General features: G+C 40.1%; 1 protein-coding gene across 1 annotated transcript in view; it reads right to left on the reverse strand.

Annotated features, from left to right (window-relative positions):
* The window catches only part of LOC136881992 (cardioacceleratory peptide receptor-like), a 283,179-nt gene that overhangs the window by 133,045 nt on the left and 131,708 nt on the right, over positions 1-18,426 (reverse strand). The window lies entirely within an intron of this gene.

The following is an 18,426-nucleotide window of genomic DNA, read 5'->3' on the forward strand; positions in this document are numbered from 1 at the left end:
TAGCAAAGAAAAAAAGAAGAGAAAAGAAAAACCCTACCTTTGGACTTTGGACAGGTGGATGCTAAATATGAAGTTTGGTTGAAATATCCCCGGTAGTTTTCAAGTTATAAGAAATACGCTTTACACGCACCTGCTCTTGAGTTATGTCCGATCTGTCTTGTACCGAAAAACGGTCTGTTAATTATATATCCCTTATTAATCGTCGTATCGATATGATGCACATGACAAAAAAGTACATTTCCATTAAGTTTATTTGTGTATATTTTGTGGGGGTGATAAATCCCGGTTTCGTTTTCGTATAAACCCCCAGTCGGTTCAGGGATTTAGAAACAATATTGGTCGTAAAACCTACGCAAGGACAAGTGAATTCTATATATGAAGTTTTGTAGAAATATATCCAATAGTTTTCAAGTTATAAGAACTCAGACAGACAGACAGACAGACAGACAGACAGACAGACAGACAGACAGACAGACAGACAGACAGACAGACAGACAGACAGACAGACAGACAGACAGACAGACAGACAGACAGACAGACAGACAGACAGACAGACAGACAGACAGACAGACAGACACCAAAGTTAAAAAATATGCAGATGGTCATTATAACACCTGAAACGGATAACTGAATGAAAATTTCGCCAAATACGCACGCATGGTCGTTACGATTTTATTTATATAGATATATCAAGTTTTCTGTTGAATATAATTTGCAACTTCAATCATTATGAAGTCTAGAGATGAAATCAGATATGCCGTACAGAGATCACAAAATATAGCATAAAATGCAAGCCTCCAGATATCGTACGAGAAAACCCAGTTCATGGAAAATGTACATCAACATAGCAAAAATGCTCCGTTAGAGATGAGAAATGGCACAATTTCACAGGTACCTTGGAGAAATCATATTACCACCGAGACTAGACAGTAGGGCAAACATAGAAAGAGCCACTAAACTCCATAAGGCGTACAGACTAACACAACAAGAGAGTCATATCGCGTAATGCAAAATTACGACATTACGAGACAGTTGTTTTTCCGGAAGCTTTACACGCCTCAGAAACAGTATCCCTTGGAGGTCACTCTAAAATTATAGAAATTAGAAAACAAGAAAAGAAAATTATCCAGAAAATGTATGGTCCCACGAGAAAAAATGGAATGTGGATTAAGAGGAGAGCAGCAGACCTCTACTCATTAACTGACAGTTTCACTGATGCCGTACACAAGAGACGCCTGATATTCTATGACCATATCTATAGAATGGACAGCAACAGTCTCTCCAAAATATTATTTAAAGTAATCAACTCAAAGAAGGTAAAAATAAACTGGCTAGAAGAAACTAAGGCGGACCTCCAAGAAATGAACATTCCGGGCGACATCATAGAAGATATTGGAGCTTTTAGCACAATGATAGCCAAGCACGAATTCATGGAGAACTCTAAAATCAAAAGTGGTAGGAAGTGGTCCACTGAACGCAAGATGCAACGCAGTGCATTCATGAAGAGATTTTGGGAGGTAAGAAGGTGAAAACTATCAGGTCAACGAACGAGTTCAAACGCGCTCTTATAATGGGCATAACGAAGAAAGAAATAATAATAATAATAGTAGTAATAAACCTCCCCTCCGAACCACGTGACCTTGCCAGGGCGGGGAGGGTTGTGCATCTGAGCGAAGCAGATGGCCGAGCCGTAGGTGCAACCATGTCAGATGGGTGTCTTTCGAGAGACCAGACTAACGAATGGTTTATCGACAGTGGGGTAGCAACCTTTCGGATGGTGCAAGGGTGGCAACCTAGATGATTACTGATATGGCCTTGTAGTAATATTTAACATGGTTTAGCTATGTTGATACTGCTACAAGGCGACGGGAAATTACATCTGTATCTAACTCCCAAAGACATGCAGCTCTTTCTGTATGAATGATCTACTGATGATGGCTTCCTCCCGTATAAAATATTCCAGGAAGAAAAATAGGCCACCGAGCTCGATAGCTGCAGTCGCTTATGTGCGGCCAATGTCCAGTAATTGGGAGATAGTGGGTTCGAGCCCCACTGTCGGCAGCCGTGAAGATGTTTTTCCGTGGTTTCCCATTTTCACACCAGGCAAATGCCGGGGCTGTACCTTAATTAAGGCCACGGCCGCTTCCTTCCAATTCCTAGGGCTTTCCTCTCCCATCGTCGCCATAAGACATATCTGTGTCGGTGCGACGTAAAGCAAATAGCAAAATAGGCCCCCATTCGGATCTCCGGGTTGGGACTATACGAGAGTGGGCAATCATCAGGAAGATGGATACTGACATTCTGCGAGTCGGAGTGTGGAATGTTAGAGGCTTGAATCGTTTTGGTAGGTTAGAGAATCTAAACAGAAAAATGGATAGACTAAATTTAGATGTAGTTGGCATGAAGGGCAAGATTTTTAGTCAGGCGACTACATAATTATCAACACAAAAGTAAGCAGGGGATATACAGGAAGAACACAGGGCAGCGGGTAAGCTACTGCAACCAGCATAGTGAGAGGATTATTGTTGACAAGATAGACACAGAGCCCATGCCCACCACAACAATGCAGGTCTATATGTTTACTAGTTCAGTGGATGGTGAAGAAATAGAAAGAATATATGAAGAGATAGCAGATTTAAAACAAAATGTAAAAGGTGACGAAAATATAATTGTGAAGAGAGACTGGAATGCAGTGGTAGGTGAAGGAAGCGAAGGTAATGCATCAGCAGAATTCGTACTGGGTCAAAGGAGTGAAAGAGGAAGTCGGCTGGTTGAATTCCGCACCGATCATAATTTACTCCTTGCTAGTAATTGGTTCAAACACAACAAACGACGGCTGTATATGTGAACGAGACCTGGAGGCACTGGAAGGTATCAAACAGACTTCATTATGATTAGGCAGAGATTCAAAAACCAGGTGCTGGATTACAAGACTTATCCAGGAGCAGACGTGGACTCTGACCATAACTTGCTGGTCATGACATAAATTTAATCAAAGGTACTTTTCCAAGACAATTACACTTTCTCCCGCACCCTTCAGCCACACCTTAAGCCCTCTTCCTAAGCCATATATAATTTTATATATGTCATTTCAATACAAGAACTTACTGATTTCCATGATTATAATTTTTACAACACCCCATTTATACTTTATTCTTTGTTAAAAACCTCTTAGTATGTATATTCCTTGTATTATTAACTATTACCATAATAACATCTCATTTCACTTGTTATTCTTTAAAATAACATTTTCTTAGGATTTCGCCAAAAGTGATCTTTGCTCCAATACGGCTGATGATGACCCCTAGATGGGTCGAAACTAGTACCGTGTAATTTATAATTTTGTGAATATATTTTAGTATTGAAAAGGTGGAAACGTTTACGATGTTATTATTATTACTTATATATAACATTAAATTAATCATATTTTAATTTCGAATTACTTTAAATGTGCATGTGCAATAGATTCTTCACTGTGTTATATAAAACCCCACCGTACTTAACACCCTTGAAAGGGCTCTGGCCTGCACAGCGACCGCTGCTCAGCCCGAAGCCCTGCAGATTACGAGGAGCCGTGTGGTCAGCACGACGCATCCTCCCGGCCGTTATTCTGGGCTTCCGAGACCGGGGCCGCCATGTCACCGTCAGATAGATTCTCAATTCCGATCAAGTAGGCTGAGTGGACCTCCAACCAGCCCTCAGGTCGAGAGAAAAAACCCTGACCTGGCCGGGAATCGAACCCGGAGCCTCCGGGCGAGAGGCAGGCACGCTATCCCTACACCACGGGACCCTCGTGTTATATAAAGGAAACATCAAAATCACAATAAATATAATTCTGTCCTGACACAGTAATTTGGAAACATGTCTAAGGCAGGATTCTTGAATCAAAAACTGATGTTTATCCTCTTACAAGTATCTACAGATTGTTTCTTAAAACTTTGTTCTCTAGCAATTTTGCTGCAACAGTCGTTATATGTAGAGCAAGATTCATGCAGTCACTGTTTGTAACTCAAACACTGGATACAGTCATCCTTTTTTGAATATCATTTTGACTTCGGTGATTATTGAAGTAGCTATACCTGCTGGACCAAGAGAGACCTTTTCCAGATTTCGTGACTGCATTCTAAGTTTCAGTGTTCGTTCCGGAATTCTGTAGTATCATTCTGCCTCCCTGATCAGTATTTCCTTGGCTTTCATTCTTTTAACAGCCTCTTTTAAATTTTCCTGTGTCCATTGAGGTCTTTTAACAGTGCCCTTACTTTTATACTGAGCAGGCATGTCGCAAATTTTTATTGCTGAAAATAATATAATTTTATATAATAAAATAATGTTACCGATGAAATTAATAAAAATAGATTATGTATATCAAGAATCGTTAGACGATAAAATATTCGAATAAAATACCGGTACACTCTGAATAGTATTGAATGTTTCCAGATCGCTTGTAGAATCTGATAGCAATGAGGCATCTCAGCCGGATTGTTGTGCGGCAACTCTCCCAACTATCATGGAGAGACGCCGCACCCTGCTGTTTTCATACCTCAAGGCTATCATGGCCCAAAATGAGCTTACTCTCAACTACAGTTATGTTTCTGACGTCTACTGTACTAAAAACGTCTGATTTAAGCATTTGAAGCCAACTTAATATACAATAAATTAACACACGCAAAAACTTTGTCAGGAGGAAACATGTACTCGCCTCATGATATCGGCTATAATTGGCGTAATATACGAACAAATTTCGTCACACTCGCAGACAGTAGTTCTTCCTTAGAAACTGAAAAACCACACATATTGCCATCTAGCTGTAACGATGGGAACCTTTAGCTACAGTGTATGCGGCATCTCTACCGGGGCGGCATCTGTCCCGGATTTACCTTAACTTGAAATGCACAATCATAATAATTTTGTAAGATATATTTCCTCCCACGTTCATAGTTATTTCTTAGAATGTGTACTGTATTTTATCTTGATACAACTCCCTCGTACACCGAATGTTACAATATAATTATTTCCCCTGTACTCAGATTGTTGATCGGAACGTACTTTTTTACCTCCTTTTCTAGTTTTCGCAATAGTCGAGGAAACCATTTCTGCTCAGCATGACTGCTAGTAATTTGTAGCGTTCAGCCATTGTGGCCTGCGCAAACGTTTCCCTCTCTTATGCGGTGTGATGTTCCGGAGTTGGATTCTGTAATTAGAATTGCTGAGTTGGGGGAAGTGTTGACATAGGAGATCAGTATAGTACTAATGTACATACGAATATAAAATTGGGAATTTCATTCAAGAGAGATATAATCGTGAAAGGAAATTCACGAGAAAAATGAAGAAGTGCATGAGGACACTTATTTATCATTGTAAGTATAATTTGAATAAGATGAATAAAATTTAACAGGTTAACGGACCTTTCGTAACTAAGGACTCCAGAGAACATTGAACTGACTGTCTCCTTAACACATAGAAATACAGTGAAGCCCCGATAATAATCGCTCGTTTAATAATAATACATATTTTCTCTGCAGGTCTGTGGAAATCTCGTCTATAAAGTCTTCGCACTATCCCGTGGTGTTCCTCTTATATCGGGTACTAATCATAGGCAAGCCAGAACCATGGTGTCGCTCCTAAAGTGGTACTAATCACAGGTACTGTAAAAGCCGGCAACGCACTCTGTTGCTACCAGTTACAAACCTATTTTGTACCTAACATAGTGGTACTACGCGCAAGTAAAAGCGACCCACGGTGTTCCCCGCGTAGTGGTACTAATCGTAAGTAGTTTCATGGTTCTAATACAATCATCCCTTGGTCGCCTCTTGAGACAGGCAGGGGATACCGTGGGTGTTTTCTTCGTCTGCGTCCTCTACCCACAGGGGGTTGGCTTGATAATAAAGGTGCTGGAATGATGGGAGCTCATAATTCACGACATCGACATTCCTTTGTTTTCTTGTGCGTAGAATTTTCGTAACGAATCTATTTTTCATCGTCAGTCACTATCCGATGAAAAAAAAAGACATCAATTTTTGTCTTTGCGGTAGCGTTTCTCAGATGGTTGAACGTTTCGCAATGTCTTTTTCCAGCAGTTCATGCGGGATGCAGTTTCCGAGCTTCTTAATTTTGAAAGGTGGACTCATCGACGTGTAATGTTTCCGACAACTCTTCGTGTGTCTGACATGAATCCTCTTTCAGTAGTGACTGACCAAGGCGTTCTTTGCACTTCGCGTCAAAATGGATGTCTTTGAAACGTCGAAACCAACCTCTCCAAGTTGTTTCCGATTAGAGCACGTTCCCCATAGGTTTGTACTAGCAAAACCGATGACAGTTTTCTTAAGATGAAAGCAGAACGGTAATGCTTCTCTCAATTGCTCTTTCCTGTGGTACGAAACTGTACTTCTTCAATGTGATAAAAATGGTGTTCTTTGTCTCCGATCGTTTGTCACACTTTTCTTCGTACTGCTCACGAACGGTACTCGCATGCACAGCATTGGAGACTTTCAGCCCCGTTTACATTGCACAAACCGATCTCGATAGCTGCAGTCGCTTAATTGCGACCAGTATCCAGTATTCGTGAGATAGTGGGTTCGAACCCCACTGTCGGCAGCCCTGAAGATGGTATTCCGTGGTTTCCCATTTTCACACCAGGCAAATGCAGGGGCTGTACCTTAATTAAGACCACGACCTCTTCCTTCCCAGTCCTAGCTCCTTTCTGTCTCATCGTCGCCAAGACCTATCAGTGTCGGCGCGACGTAAAGCAACTTAAAGAAAAAATTGCACAACTGCTGCTGCTCACTTCTGAGCAACAGTGAGAATTAATTCAATTACGTTGTACATGAGTTATAAAAATTGAAGGTAGAAAGGGAATTATGAGTAGCGGATTCTTTCAATAATAATAATAATAATAATAATAATAATAATAATAATAATAATAATAATAATATTTGTGTTGTACTGAACTCTTTTATTTAAGTGACAATCTGTTTTCAAATGCACTGGACAAACTGGTTATTTTATTTAGCGTATGGCATAGCTGTAAAGACGTGCTCGGCTCACCCGAAAGGATGTGGATTCGATTTTCCGTCAGGAAGTTGGTCAGGTTAATTCCTGGGGGCAAAGGTGGCTCGGCGAAGAGTTACCCTCTCTACCCCATATACTGCCGAAGTTACGGATAGTGGAAGACTTTGCCTTCCACCCCTCCCAGAGCCTGCATGGGACTTTGACTTTATAAGGCTTTTGAATGCCTGGAGTGTCCGTGGACATGTTTGGCTCGTCTAGTACAACTCTTTATATTTGATGTTCAAGGGCGACGGTATGAAATTATGATTATGATGAAATTGATGACGATGGTGAGGATGTGGTAGCGATGGTGGTAATGACGCAGGGAGAGTGTGAAACCCCGTGTCAACACATAGCCTACTACTGTAAAGAACACCAAGTAGTCTGCTCAAGGTTTAACGTGTCCATCCGACGGATGAATTGTTATCAACAGCGCCCTAATCTCTTACTCTAACCGAGTTCGATAGCTGCAGTCGCTTAAGTGCGGCCAGTATCCAGTATTCGGGAGATAGTGGGTTCGAACCCCACTGTCGGCAGCCCTGAAGATGGTTTTCCGTGGTTTCCGATTTTAACACCAGGCAAATGCTGGGGCTGTACCTTAATTAAGGCCACGGCCGCTTCCTTCCCATTCCTAAACCTTTCCTGTCCTTTCGTCGCCATAAGACCTATCTGTGTCGGTGCGACGTAAAGCAACTTCAAAAAAAAAAAAAATATCCCTTACTCCACATGAACACCGCAGCTAGGTTCTAGTATGGAATCCGGGGTTTTTGCACGCAATCTAGTGATTAAATATTATATATCACCACCTCTCCTACCCTTACGGCCAATATTCAGATGGTGATTTTTTTCCCACCAGCGTGACTCGAACCGGTTATCCACGGTGTCGGGCCATAGAGACTTAACGCCTGAGCAATCATAGCCGCCAGGCGGGCTGAGAAGCTGGTATACGGATTTGAAGACGATATTGTCGAATCAATACATTTACCTGTATGCATTCTCTTAAGCACTGCATTTTACTATCAGTCCTTACAAAAAAAGCATTAAAAGAGAATAAACTCTTGGGAAGGCGCTCAGATATACTCTACATTCTTTATGTCCCCCAGAAATTTAAAAAATTTAATTTCTCACGAGTAAATTAAGATCATTTCATTGGCCATTGACTTCCATTTTACGTTCACAGTTTGGCTATTAACGGTGTAGAAGGCTGTTTGAGATTACGTAACTCATGGATCGTATGTCTGAGAGTAATGAAAAGAAAAGATAAAAAGGAACAGACTTACTCAGTGTAACAGAAGGATATACATTTTGGTGACATTTTTTACAGTCTGTAACTAAACGTGTATTCTTTTCCTTCATCATACATTCACAAACTGCTGTTTTGGAAAAGTAATGCACATTACTTCGAGTTCATTTCCCGAACTGTACGATTAATGGATTATTCTCATTATTACCTTCTTTGCAGTCGTCGTTTAGGTGTAATCTCGGTAATGGACTCAATATATAACTTAACGTTTCTTCGTAAATGTAAACTTTAAAAGCACGAAATAGGGAGAAAATGTTTTTTACTTAAAAATTCATTAGGTTATTTAGATGTTAATCCGTGAGCCTAATAAAATCGATTTCTCCTGCGTTTTTTATGCGGCCTTGCTATTCAGCAGACTTGCGTGTCCCAGGGGAATAGACAACAAGGTTGCTACTTGAAGGACTGTGAACAGAGACGCCAGAGTAAACTAGAATTCTAAAGTAGACAAATGGCAAACATTTTCAATAAATACCTAATCATTATATTAATAATCTCATTGGAGGAATCTGTACTGTAAGGTTTGAAACACTTCAAACTGTCTTTGATACCATTATTCTTAAGGCTGAAAATTATATTCTTTCGTACACAATCAATCTATAATTAAGAGAACGTGAAAGATTGCAACAAATTTCGAAGTAGGCCCTACTTGAAAATTCTAGTCAAGAAATTTACCGATATTATATGACAAGTAACTGAAAAAATGTTGGAGTGGAATAGACAATTACGTTCATACGGTGGCCATACAGACAGATCATTGGATGAAGGGTAAATTTTTATGGCAATCAAAGACTTTTATGACGACTAACATGCTTCGCTAAGCGTTGATTGTGGAATGAGTTCATGGTTCAAATTAGTTGCAGGCGTTAAGCAAGATTGTAATCCTTCACTGTTTTTGTTCATTGTTTACATGGATTATTTACTAAGTGTATTTAATGCAGGTTGGTTTCAAATGCACAAAATGCAGTAATGATGACAGCCATGATGATGATGATGATGAGATTATTTGATGATGAAGAATGCTGTTTTAAGTGACCAAACCTCGAGGTCATCTACAACTGAAGATATTTATAGAATACATTTGCTTTATTAATATAGTGATTTACAGAAATTCTAAGAATTAGGAGTTCTCAGTTCGAACATTTGCAGCTGGGAGCTCGTTTGAAATTTTGAAGAAATATTAAAACTAAGAGGATTTACGAAGATTGATAGGCTTTTCTACCACAGATTCTTCAAGCGAATGACTCTCTCGAGCTTCAGATGTAATAAAACACAGCAAAGAAATGTGGAATCGAACAGGCGAGAACAAATCCCAAGAAGTGAAGTTTGCTCACGAAATGTATAATCGGATCTTATTGAAAAGAGACGTGGCGATCGACAAACATTCAATAAACGAAAATAAACCGTGTACAATGTTTACAGCAGCCTGAAGCAATATCTCTTTCAAAAATGGATCATCATTTGAATGAGAGTAATACTGTTTATAAAAACATGTGGAGATGAGATTAATGATCCAATATGACACAGAGTGGGACGTAATAATCGAGTATCATAGTCACTGGCTTTTCACCTTGATTGCTTTATTTGACAAAGAAATAAGGGTTTCTCTTGTAAATACTAGGCGTGATTATTCATAGTGGCTAGTTAGTAACTTTCACTCTGGTATCCGTGGTTTGAACCACATTGACTGAGGAGTAGAATTTCGACATGAATATAATTGGTCTTAGTTATAATGTGAAATATTAAAACGTCTAATAGTAACAAAAATAGGCCATATTTTAAACACGTATCTCTTATAAGATATTTATCACTGCGTTTACATCGTACAGCATCACAAACAACAATAATAATAATAGTAATAGTAATAATATTAATAATAATAATTATACCGGGCGTACAACTTCTCCGTGCATTCGAATGGTGCGCCTTCTAGATTTTCCACCATAGATTCTTCAAGCGAATGACTCTCTCGAGCTCCAAATGTAATAAAACACAGCAAAGAAATGTTGAATCGAACAGGCAAGAACAAATCCCAAGAAGTGAAGTTTGCTCACGAAACGTATAATCGGATCTTATAGAAAAGAGACGTGGCGATCGACAAACATTCAATATACGAAAAGTAAACCGTGTAGAGTGTTTATACATAAACTGTGTATCTGAAGAAGTTTGGACCTTTAATCTTCAGATGTCCCTACTATCGACTTACGAACCCCTCTGACGGGAGGACGGACAATTAATTTTTAAGGGAATGTTCTCTTTTCAAGATTGGTGGACCTGAAGTGTTTGTAGATTGTTTCTTATGTGCTGATGTTGTCAGCACTTCTAACGCTTCCTTCTTCCTTATGATATGGGCCAATCAGGAACTTTTGTAGATATTTTTATAGCCAATTAAAATTAGGGGTGTGTACAGGGATTTTGCCTAGGTCAAGATAGTTCGACAAACTTCTCCCTGAGTTGCTATATAAGCTGGGCGCTTTTGGGCCATTTTGTCATCTCCCTCGCTCCGGTCTTAGAGTGCATACGGTGTAAGTGAAGGCAGGGGGAGCCTTGCCCGTCGTCGGAAGACCCAACAGCTCAAGGTAATGGCAGACATATTTTAAATATGGAATAGCCCCAGAAAGTTAACTTGAGGGGAAGGTTTCAAAATTCTTTCTTAATGTAAATTTCTAAAGTTATATAACACCTATTAAATGTAAATTTTCAGGCAAGTCAAAGGACACTATTCAAATCCCTGCTGGGAAATACGTAACTTATGGAATAAAGAGTGTTCACCCTCGATTAATTCCCATTCAACTTGGTATGGGTGTGACTGTGATTTTCTAGAACTCTAAATTTGTCAACCCATTTTTGGAACTTAATATTTCGCCACCTAGTCATCCTCTGTAGTATAGGCTTAGCCTCTGTAACTTCGGACCGTAACCTCATATAGGATTTTAAGTGTTTTCCAAAAGGTTTCAAAATGAGTGCAAGTGTATTGCCTCCTAGCATTTTGTTCATGGCCGATTCTCCTAAACCCATTCCTTTATACATTTAGGCCATTTAGATTGGTAACTCATTGCCCCTGGTTAAATTCTAGTTATCCATAGAGAAGTGTGGATCAGAAGTGTCGAGCAGAAGTGACAGTAAACACTGTTTTCGAAGTCATCTGGTGTAAAATTCGGATAAGGAACTCGTGCCTTTGAGAGGCTGGACTGTTGTAAATTTTGGAGTTTAGTCTCCTAGAGTGTAATTGAGTGTAGTAAAAATGCTCTTTGAAATGATGTACTTTTAGAGCTACCGTGCGCTGTCATTTCTGTAGTATCGAAAATCTTCTTCATTATTGACTTTAAGTCATTATTCCACTTAACTGTTAATGGTTGTTGGTCATTCAGATTATTTTTTGTTACTTGCTTTACGTCGCACCGACACAGATAGGTCTTATGGCGACGATGGGACAGGAAAGACCTAGGAGTGGGAAGGAAGCGGCCGTGGCCTTAATTAAGGTACAGCCCCAGCATTTGCCTGGTGTGAAAATGGGAAACCATGGAAAACCATTTTCAGGACTGCCGACAGTGGGGTTCGAACCTACTATCTCCCGAATACTGTTCAGATTATTTATCTGAGTTTAAAGTCATAAGAAAAGGGAAAGAAATAAAATTTCAAATTGTAGTGTTTTAAATTATGCTCTCATCTTTTCTCTGCCCACGCATTGAAGCCCGCACCTTCTTACAACTCTGTAGACCTCATTTCTTTTTTTGGTAGTGGCTTTACATCGCACCGACACAGATAGGTCTTACGGTAACGATGGGATAGGAAAAGGCTAGGAGTGAGAAAGAAGCGGCCGTGGCCTTAATTAAGGTACAGCCCCAGCATTTGCCCGGTGTGAAAATGGGGAACCACGGGAAACCATCTTCAGGGCTGCCGACAGTGGGATTCGGACCCACTATCTCCCGGATGACAGCTCACTGCTGCGCACCCCTAACTGCACGCCCAACTCGCCCGGTGCTCAATATTTCCGTAATAATAATAATAATAATAATAATAATAATAATAATAATAATAAAAATAATAATAATAATAATAATGGCGGAGATAGATGTTCGTCTGTAGATTTTGTCCATCGTATCTCTGTTTGTGGAAGGGAACTGTACTTCATTTGTGGTTTTCTGGCAGTGTTTGTGACGATGTGGCACATGTTGAGTGTATGTTGATGTTATCTGGCAGACGTGGGATCATTTAGTGTTGGTTTCTGGTACAAATGTTTTGCGTATTTTGTGCCCTGAGTGTCAGCCTTCTTGTTTTGTCAACAGCCCATAGAATACACTACTTAGAGAGAAACTCGGGACACTCGGTTATGTGTATATTATATTTGCCCTAAGTTTCAGCCATCTTGTTTTATTTGCCATCCCTGCCATGAAAACCATAAAGAAGACAGGTACTTTACATGCAATCGCCAGCGCTGCATAAGTTGAGGAATGTATACGTCTCGGTGCCATTATAATGGACGTAATGATTTTATAATGCTTTCATCCGCGTTCATATGGTGAATGTTCTGTCAGGTTTATTGAAGTGGACCTTCATCAAGACCAAGGCTTACATTGTAGTGGAAGTTTTATCGAGCATTTATCTTTGTATATTATTATTATTCTAACTGACAATCCCTGGTTCTAACAAACCCAGTAAGCGATTACTGTACACTTGCTGACGAGCAATCATGACTCATGCAAGTAAGACAGCAATACCCCAGGTGGTAACCAATCCACCCGTCCACAGACGGCAACCGGGCACTCGGATTCTGGGGGACCAGGGCTTACACGATTACAGAGAAATTTGGAGTTCACTGGCAAACTTCCACAGAAGACACCAATTTTCATGGGCACCTTCAACATCAACACTCTTATACAACTTGGAAAGCTGCATACTCTAGTGGCAGAACTTGATAGAATATTCTGATTCTTGTGTTACAGAAGACGCATATTACTGACGAGGACATCATGGATTACGGCAATTACCGTATCTTCAAGAGAAAAACTGATAGGCGCCTTGCCAAAGCAGCTCTACTACTGAGGAAGGCCTTCTTGGTCCATAAGTCCATAGTTGATTATGTAGCAGAAGTTACACTTGTCAACAACCGACTGATGACTAAGCGCGTCCAGTGCGCCAATAAAATGTACACTCTGTACACATGCCCTCGCTAACCTGAGTAACAAGAAAGATCCACAGTCAGCAGAGGAAATCTGGTCAACCTTCGAGAAAGCGATGTGCAAAGTTCCCAAGGATGACATCAAACTCCTCCTGGGTGATATCAGTGCCCATATTGGCAGAGAAAAATGCACAAGAAAACAGTTGGAAATTATCCTGCACATAAATTCACTAACAAAAATGGCACGCGGCTCATAGAACTCTGCCAGCAGAACAATTTCAAGCTTATGTCGACATCCCTCCGGAAACACCTCTGAAAACAGAAAACTTGGCGCTCCCCAAACCGGCACTTAAGTAAGTTCAAAATAGACCATGCGACAATCTCGTACCCAGTGCAGAAAGAGATCCACGACTTACAGATACGCAGTCGAGCCAACGTCGACTCAGACGATTACCTTACACGCGTCAAAATCAAGCTCACTCCGAAGAGAAATGTCCGTAAGAAAATTCCTCAGCAGAAGTTTGAGACAAACAAGATTGCATACTCTGGAGTGACTGAAGCATGGGAACAAGAACAAGCTTATGACTGGCAACATTTCCAACAAATATCACAGAAAAAGCACAAGCCCTCGTTCCTCTGAGGAAGAACACCAAACATCCCTGGTGGGACACTGCGAAAATACATTCGTCACCAGGAAATTGGCATACCAGAAATACAACAGCAAACAAGCCCCAGAAATCTTACGGGTTTTCAACGAAACACGAAAAACAACCGCAAAAATCATCCGACAATCCAAACGGAAATATATGAAGGACCAACTGGATTCCATAGAATAAAATTTCCGCAATTACAATGTAAGGGACTTTTACAGGACGTTTTCAGGACACATCCGAGGGTACACACCACCGGATCTGTGCCTTAGGAAAAATGACGGAAAATTGGCACTGACGAATACGGAGAATTGCCAGGTGCTAGCACAGTACTTCTCAGAACTTCTCAATTGTCCGGAGCCCACAGAGAGATTTGAGGTGGAAGAACCCAAAGAGAGACATATTGACTCCCCACCTCCGACTCAAGAGGAGATCCACCAACATATCCTCAGACTCAAAAACAACAGGGAATCTGGGGAAGACGGCATAGTGGCCGAACTGTTGAAAAACCAAGGACCAAACTCACTTACAGAACTCACGCAGATTATCACGGACATCTTGGATATCAGAACAACTGTCAGAAGAATGTAAATTCACAAAAAGGGTGACCGCACAGATGTGAACAATTACAGGGGTATTTCACTAGTACAAGTAACTTACAAGATACTTTCAACGTGCCTACGTCAAAGGACACAGGATCAGCTGGAACATAAGATCAGTGAATACCAGAAAGGCTTCCGCCCTGGTCGCTCTTTGCGCAGAACTAATCTTCAACCTAAAGACTACTTTGAAAATCAAAGCCCTCCGGAACACTCCAATCATATGTACTTTTGTTGACTTAAAATAAAGGCCTATGACTCTGTTGACCACTAGTCATTGTTAAACATCCTTCACGAACAAGGTTTGGATAGCAAGACACTGCGCCTGATCAAAGAGACATTGACGGACACAACATCTAAAGTGAAATTCATGGGGGAAATATTGAACCCTTTGAGATCTAGACAGGCGTTCGTCAAGGTGATGGTATTTCAGCGCTCCTCTTCAACCTAGTGTTAGATAAAGTCATGAAGGAATGGAAGAAAGAGCTGAAGATACAAAACCACTGGAAGCCAGTGCGACTAAGACGAAGCAAGGATGGACTAGAGGTCAGCTGTCTTGCTTTCGCGGACGATCTGACACTACTAACAGATAATGAAACCACTGCAATCAGAGATAGAAGTATTTAAAAAGTGTGCAGAAAAAGTAGGCCAACAAATCTCCTACCAAAAGACTGAGTTCTTCTGCACAAAATTCGATTTTTCTGTTTTGAACATGAAATATGGACAGATCAACAGAGTCCCACAATTTAATTACCTAGGCGAAGTGCTCGGATCGACCAGAAAAGGGAGACTTGCGTAGAAAGCTAACTTACTGAAGATGAACGGGGTCCTATACAAAACACAGGGTATCTACAAAGAAAAATGTTTGTCTACCTCCGCCAAACTTCGTCACTACAGTACAACACTGTGATTAAACCGGAAGTGCTATACGCAAGTGAAGCCATGATGTTACACACCAAAAGGAATCTGGAGAAACTACTTAAAGAGGAAAGAAAAATCATCAGAAAAACTATCGGCCCAAAGCTCACAAATGAAGGGTACAGCCTTCACTCCAGGGATACCATAGAGAGGTTGTGTAACCTCGCAGCAGACATCCTAAAAATGCGACTAAAAAGTTATGGGCACGTAAGCAGGCTCCCACAATCTAGACTTACGTTCAGAATCCTCAGATACATCCAGGGGTCCAATACCAATATACCATGGATGGTGCAAGTAAAACTCGATCTGGAAAGGGCGCAGGTAGATTCTGCGGACATTGCAGACAAAAACATCTATAGGCACAAGATATACAAGTGGGAAGTAATGCCAGAGAATGCAGCACCTAAAACACCAAGGCCGAAGTGCACCGAAGAACGGAAGAGGGCCTTTAGTGACCAAATGAAAGAACACTGGAAGAACAGGAGGAACAAGCAGTCATGAATGCTTCACGTGGTCTGATATCGACCTATTACGTGTGTAATAATAATAATAATAATAATAATAATAATAATAATAATAATAATAATAATAATAATAATAATAATAATAATAATAATAATAATAGATATTGATCCACTGGCAACTACATGGACTCCATAAAGGCAGAAAATCAATGCACATAAATTCATGCCAGAGAACCCAACAGGAACGAATTTGAAGCTCAAAAAACGCATGGACGCAATAAAGTAGACAGGCCCAATTAGAAAGTATGAGGAAATTTTTGGAAGATAACAACGATAAGAAGAACAAGAAAACCTGTGCTAAGTAATCGTTCTACGTGCTACTTAGCGAGCGAAACGCAATATAATAATAATAATAATAATAATAATAATAATAATAATAATAATAATAATAATAATAATAATAATAATAATAATAATAATAATAGTACCAGGGTTACACCTTCCCCGGCTATTTAATATGTGCGCCTTCTCTATGACCATCTATGTCTCTGAACACGAACTTTTAAAAACTTTCTTCTCCGTTGGTTAAATAGCTCTAGCATCTATTTTCTAGCGATCTTTGGTGGGCTAAGTCCCAGTTAATCGCCAGAGAAAATTAATTTATTATAGTTGGTAAACTTTATTTCTGATGATTGTTTTTCTATGTACGGTTCCGAAGTTGTCAATAGTTCACCTGGCTCCTCCTCTAATATAATCTGCTTATCACATACATGTAACTAATTTCTCTGGTTAATGACACCCGGGCGAGTGTATGGAAATTTAGCCTATGAGCGCTCTGGGATTTAATTAAATCTGGAACTTTCTCCTACGGAGCTATTTGAGGAGAACACTTTAGGGGCGTCTTGTTTGATTTGTTCCGGTTATTGAGAGTGCGACTTGATGGAGGTGAGAGAGGGCCACGAGACAGTACGCGGCCGGATTGAAGAAGATCCAGCGCTAAAAGGAAATGGCAGAATTTACCTAAACATTTGATTATGACGACATGTGTTTCGAGGGGAAGATTTCAGCGGTTCTCTTAATATGTATACTTTTTTCTTTTTGGGCTCAAATGTAGGACCTTCTGCGCAGCCTTCGGACTCTATTTATATTCCCTACGGAAAAAATTGTGTAATGAAGCATGAGTGGTGACCCTCGGTACTCTCTTCTTTTACCTTTGAGCTGGGTGACATGGCATTAGCCTCTGTGCTATTGGGCCTTGAGCCCACCTAGGTTCTTGTCTCTTCCCGAATGCCAGTTAAGGAGCGCTGATGTTTTGCCTCCTTGCCTTTCGTTAATGGCCTGTTTTGTGTAACCTTTCCTTTTTTCTGAAGGCCTTGTAGTATGGGTAATTATGCCCCTCTATTTTCTTTATGGTTCTTCGGATAACCGTGCCTACGTTTAGATTCACCTAAGGAACAGGATTTAACCTGATTGTGAAATTTTGTAAAAGAATAGCGCACCATGGGGCAACCTGTATATGAACACTATGAAATAGGGTCACCTTAGGTGTTACCACTTTAATTGAGATTATAAATAGCAATTGATAGCTTGACTGAGGCTAGCCTCTATGCATATTGGAGCTCAGGTTCTATAATATTAAACCTGTTTGGAGCAACTTGATCTTAAATAATATTGTACTCACCAGGAACAGTTATGCACTTTCATATGTAGGTTGACCACTGGGAGATTCTTCTGATTAATCTTGTACCTGATTAAGGACTTCTAAGTCCAATGCATTGTTGGAGCTGACGAGCTCGTTGATAATATGAATATCCACAAGCAATATTTCAACTGTTTCTTGTTGTGTCATTAAATTACTCTCTCAGAGTTTTCAGAAAGGAAAGAAATAAAGTTTCCAAATTTGTTTAAAGTAAATTTTTGTTCTAAGTGATCCCCTGTCCAGCCATTCACCCCAGGCCACGGAAATACGGTTTTATTATTATTAATTATTATTATTAATAATAATACCGTATTTAATAATAATAATCCTACGTAGTTAGTGCGCTATCTTGCAGCATATAAGAGTTAAGAATCAGTTATGGTCGACCATTAACTGGAGGAATGAGGAAGTAAGTTTACAGCTGCTCGCTAATTGCATGTTCTTGCGTATAAAATACACAGTGGTTTCCGCAACTTAATTTTAGACACCCTGTGAATAAGATAGGTGCCGTTGCTTAACTTTGTTAAGTGTGCTTCCTTTAAATGCAGCATCGTCTCCAAGTTTTGGGCGCCACTTCGCAAAGATTACCATGGTAAAGTGCATGGCTTCGTCTAGAGAAATTCATAT

Source organism: Anabrus simplex, chromosome 1, assembly GCF_040414725.1.
Source record: "Anabrus simplex isolate iqAnaSimp1 chromosome 1, ASM4041472v1, whole genome shotgun sequence".
Classification (NCBI taxonomy): domain Eukaryota; kingdom Metazoa; phylum Arthropoda; class Insecta; order Orthoptera; family Tettigoniidae; genus Anabrus; species Anabrus simplex.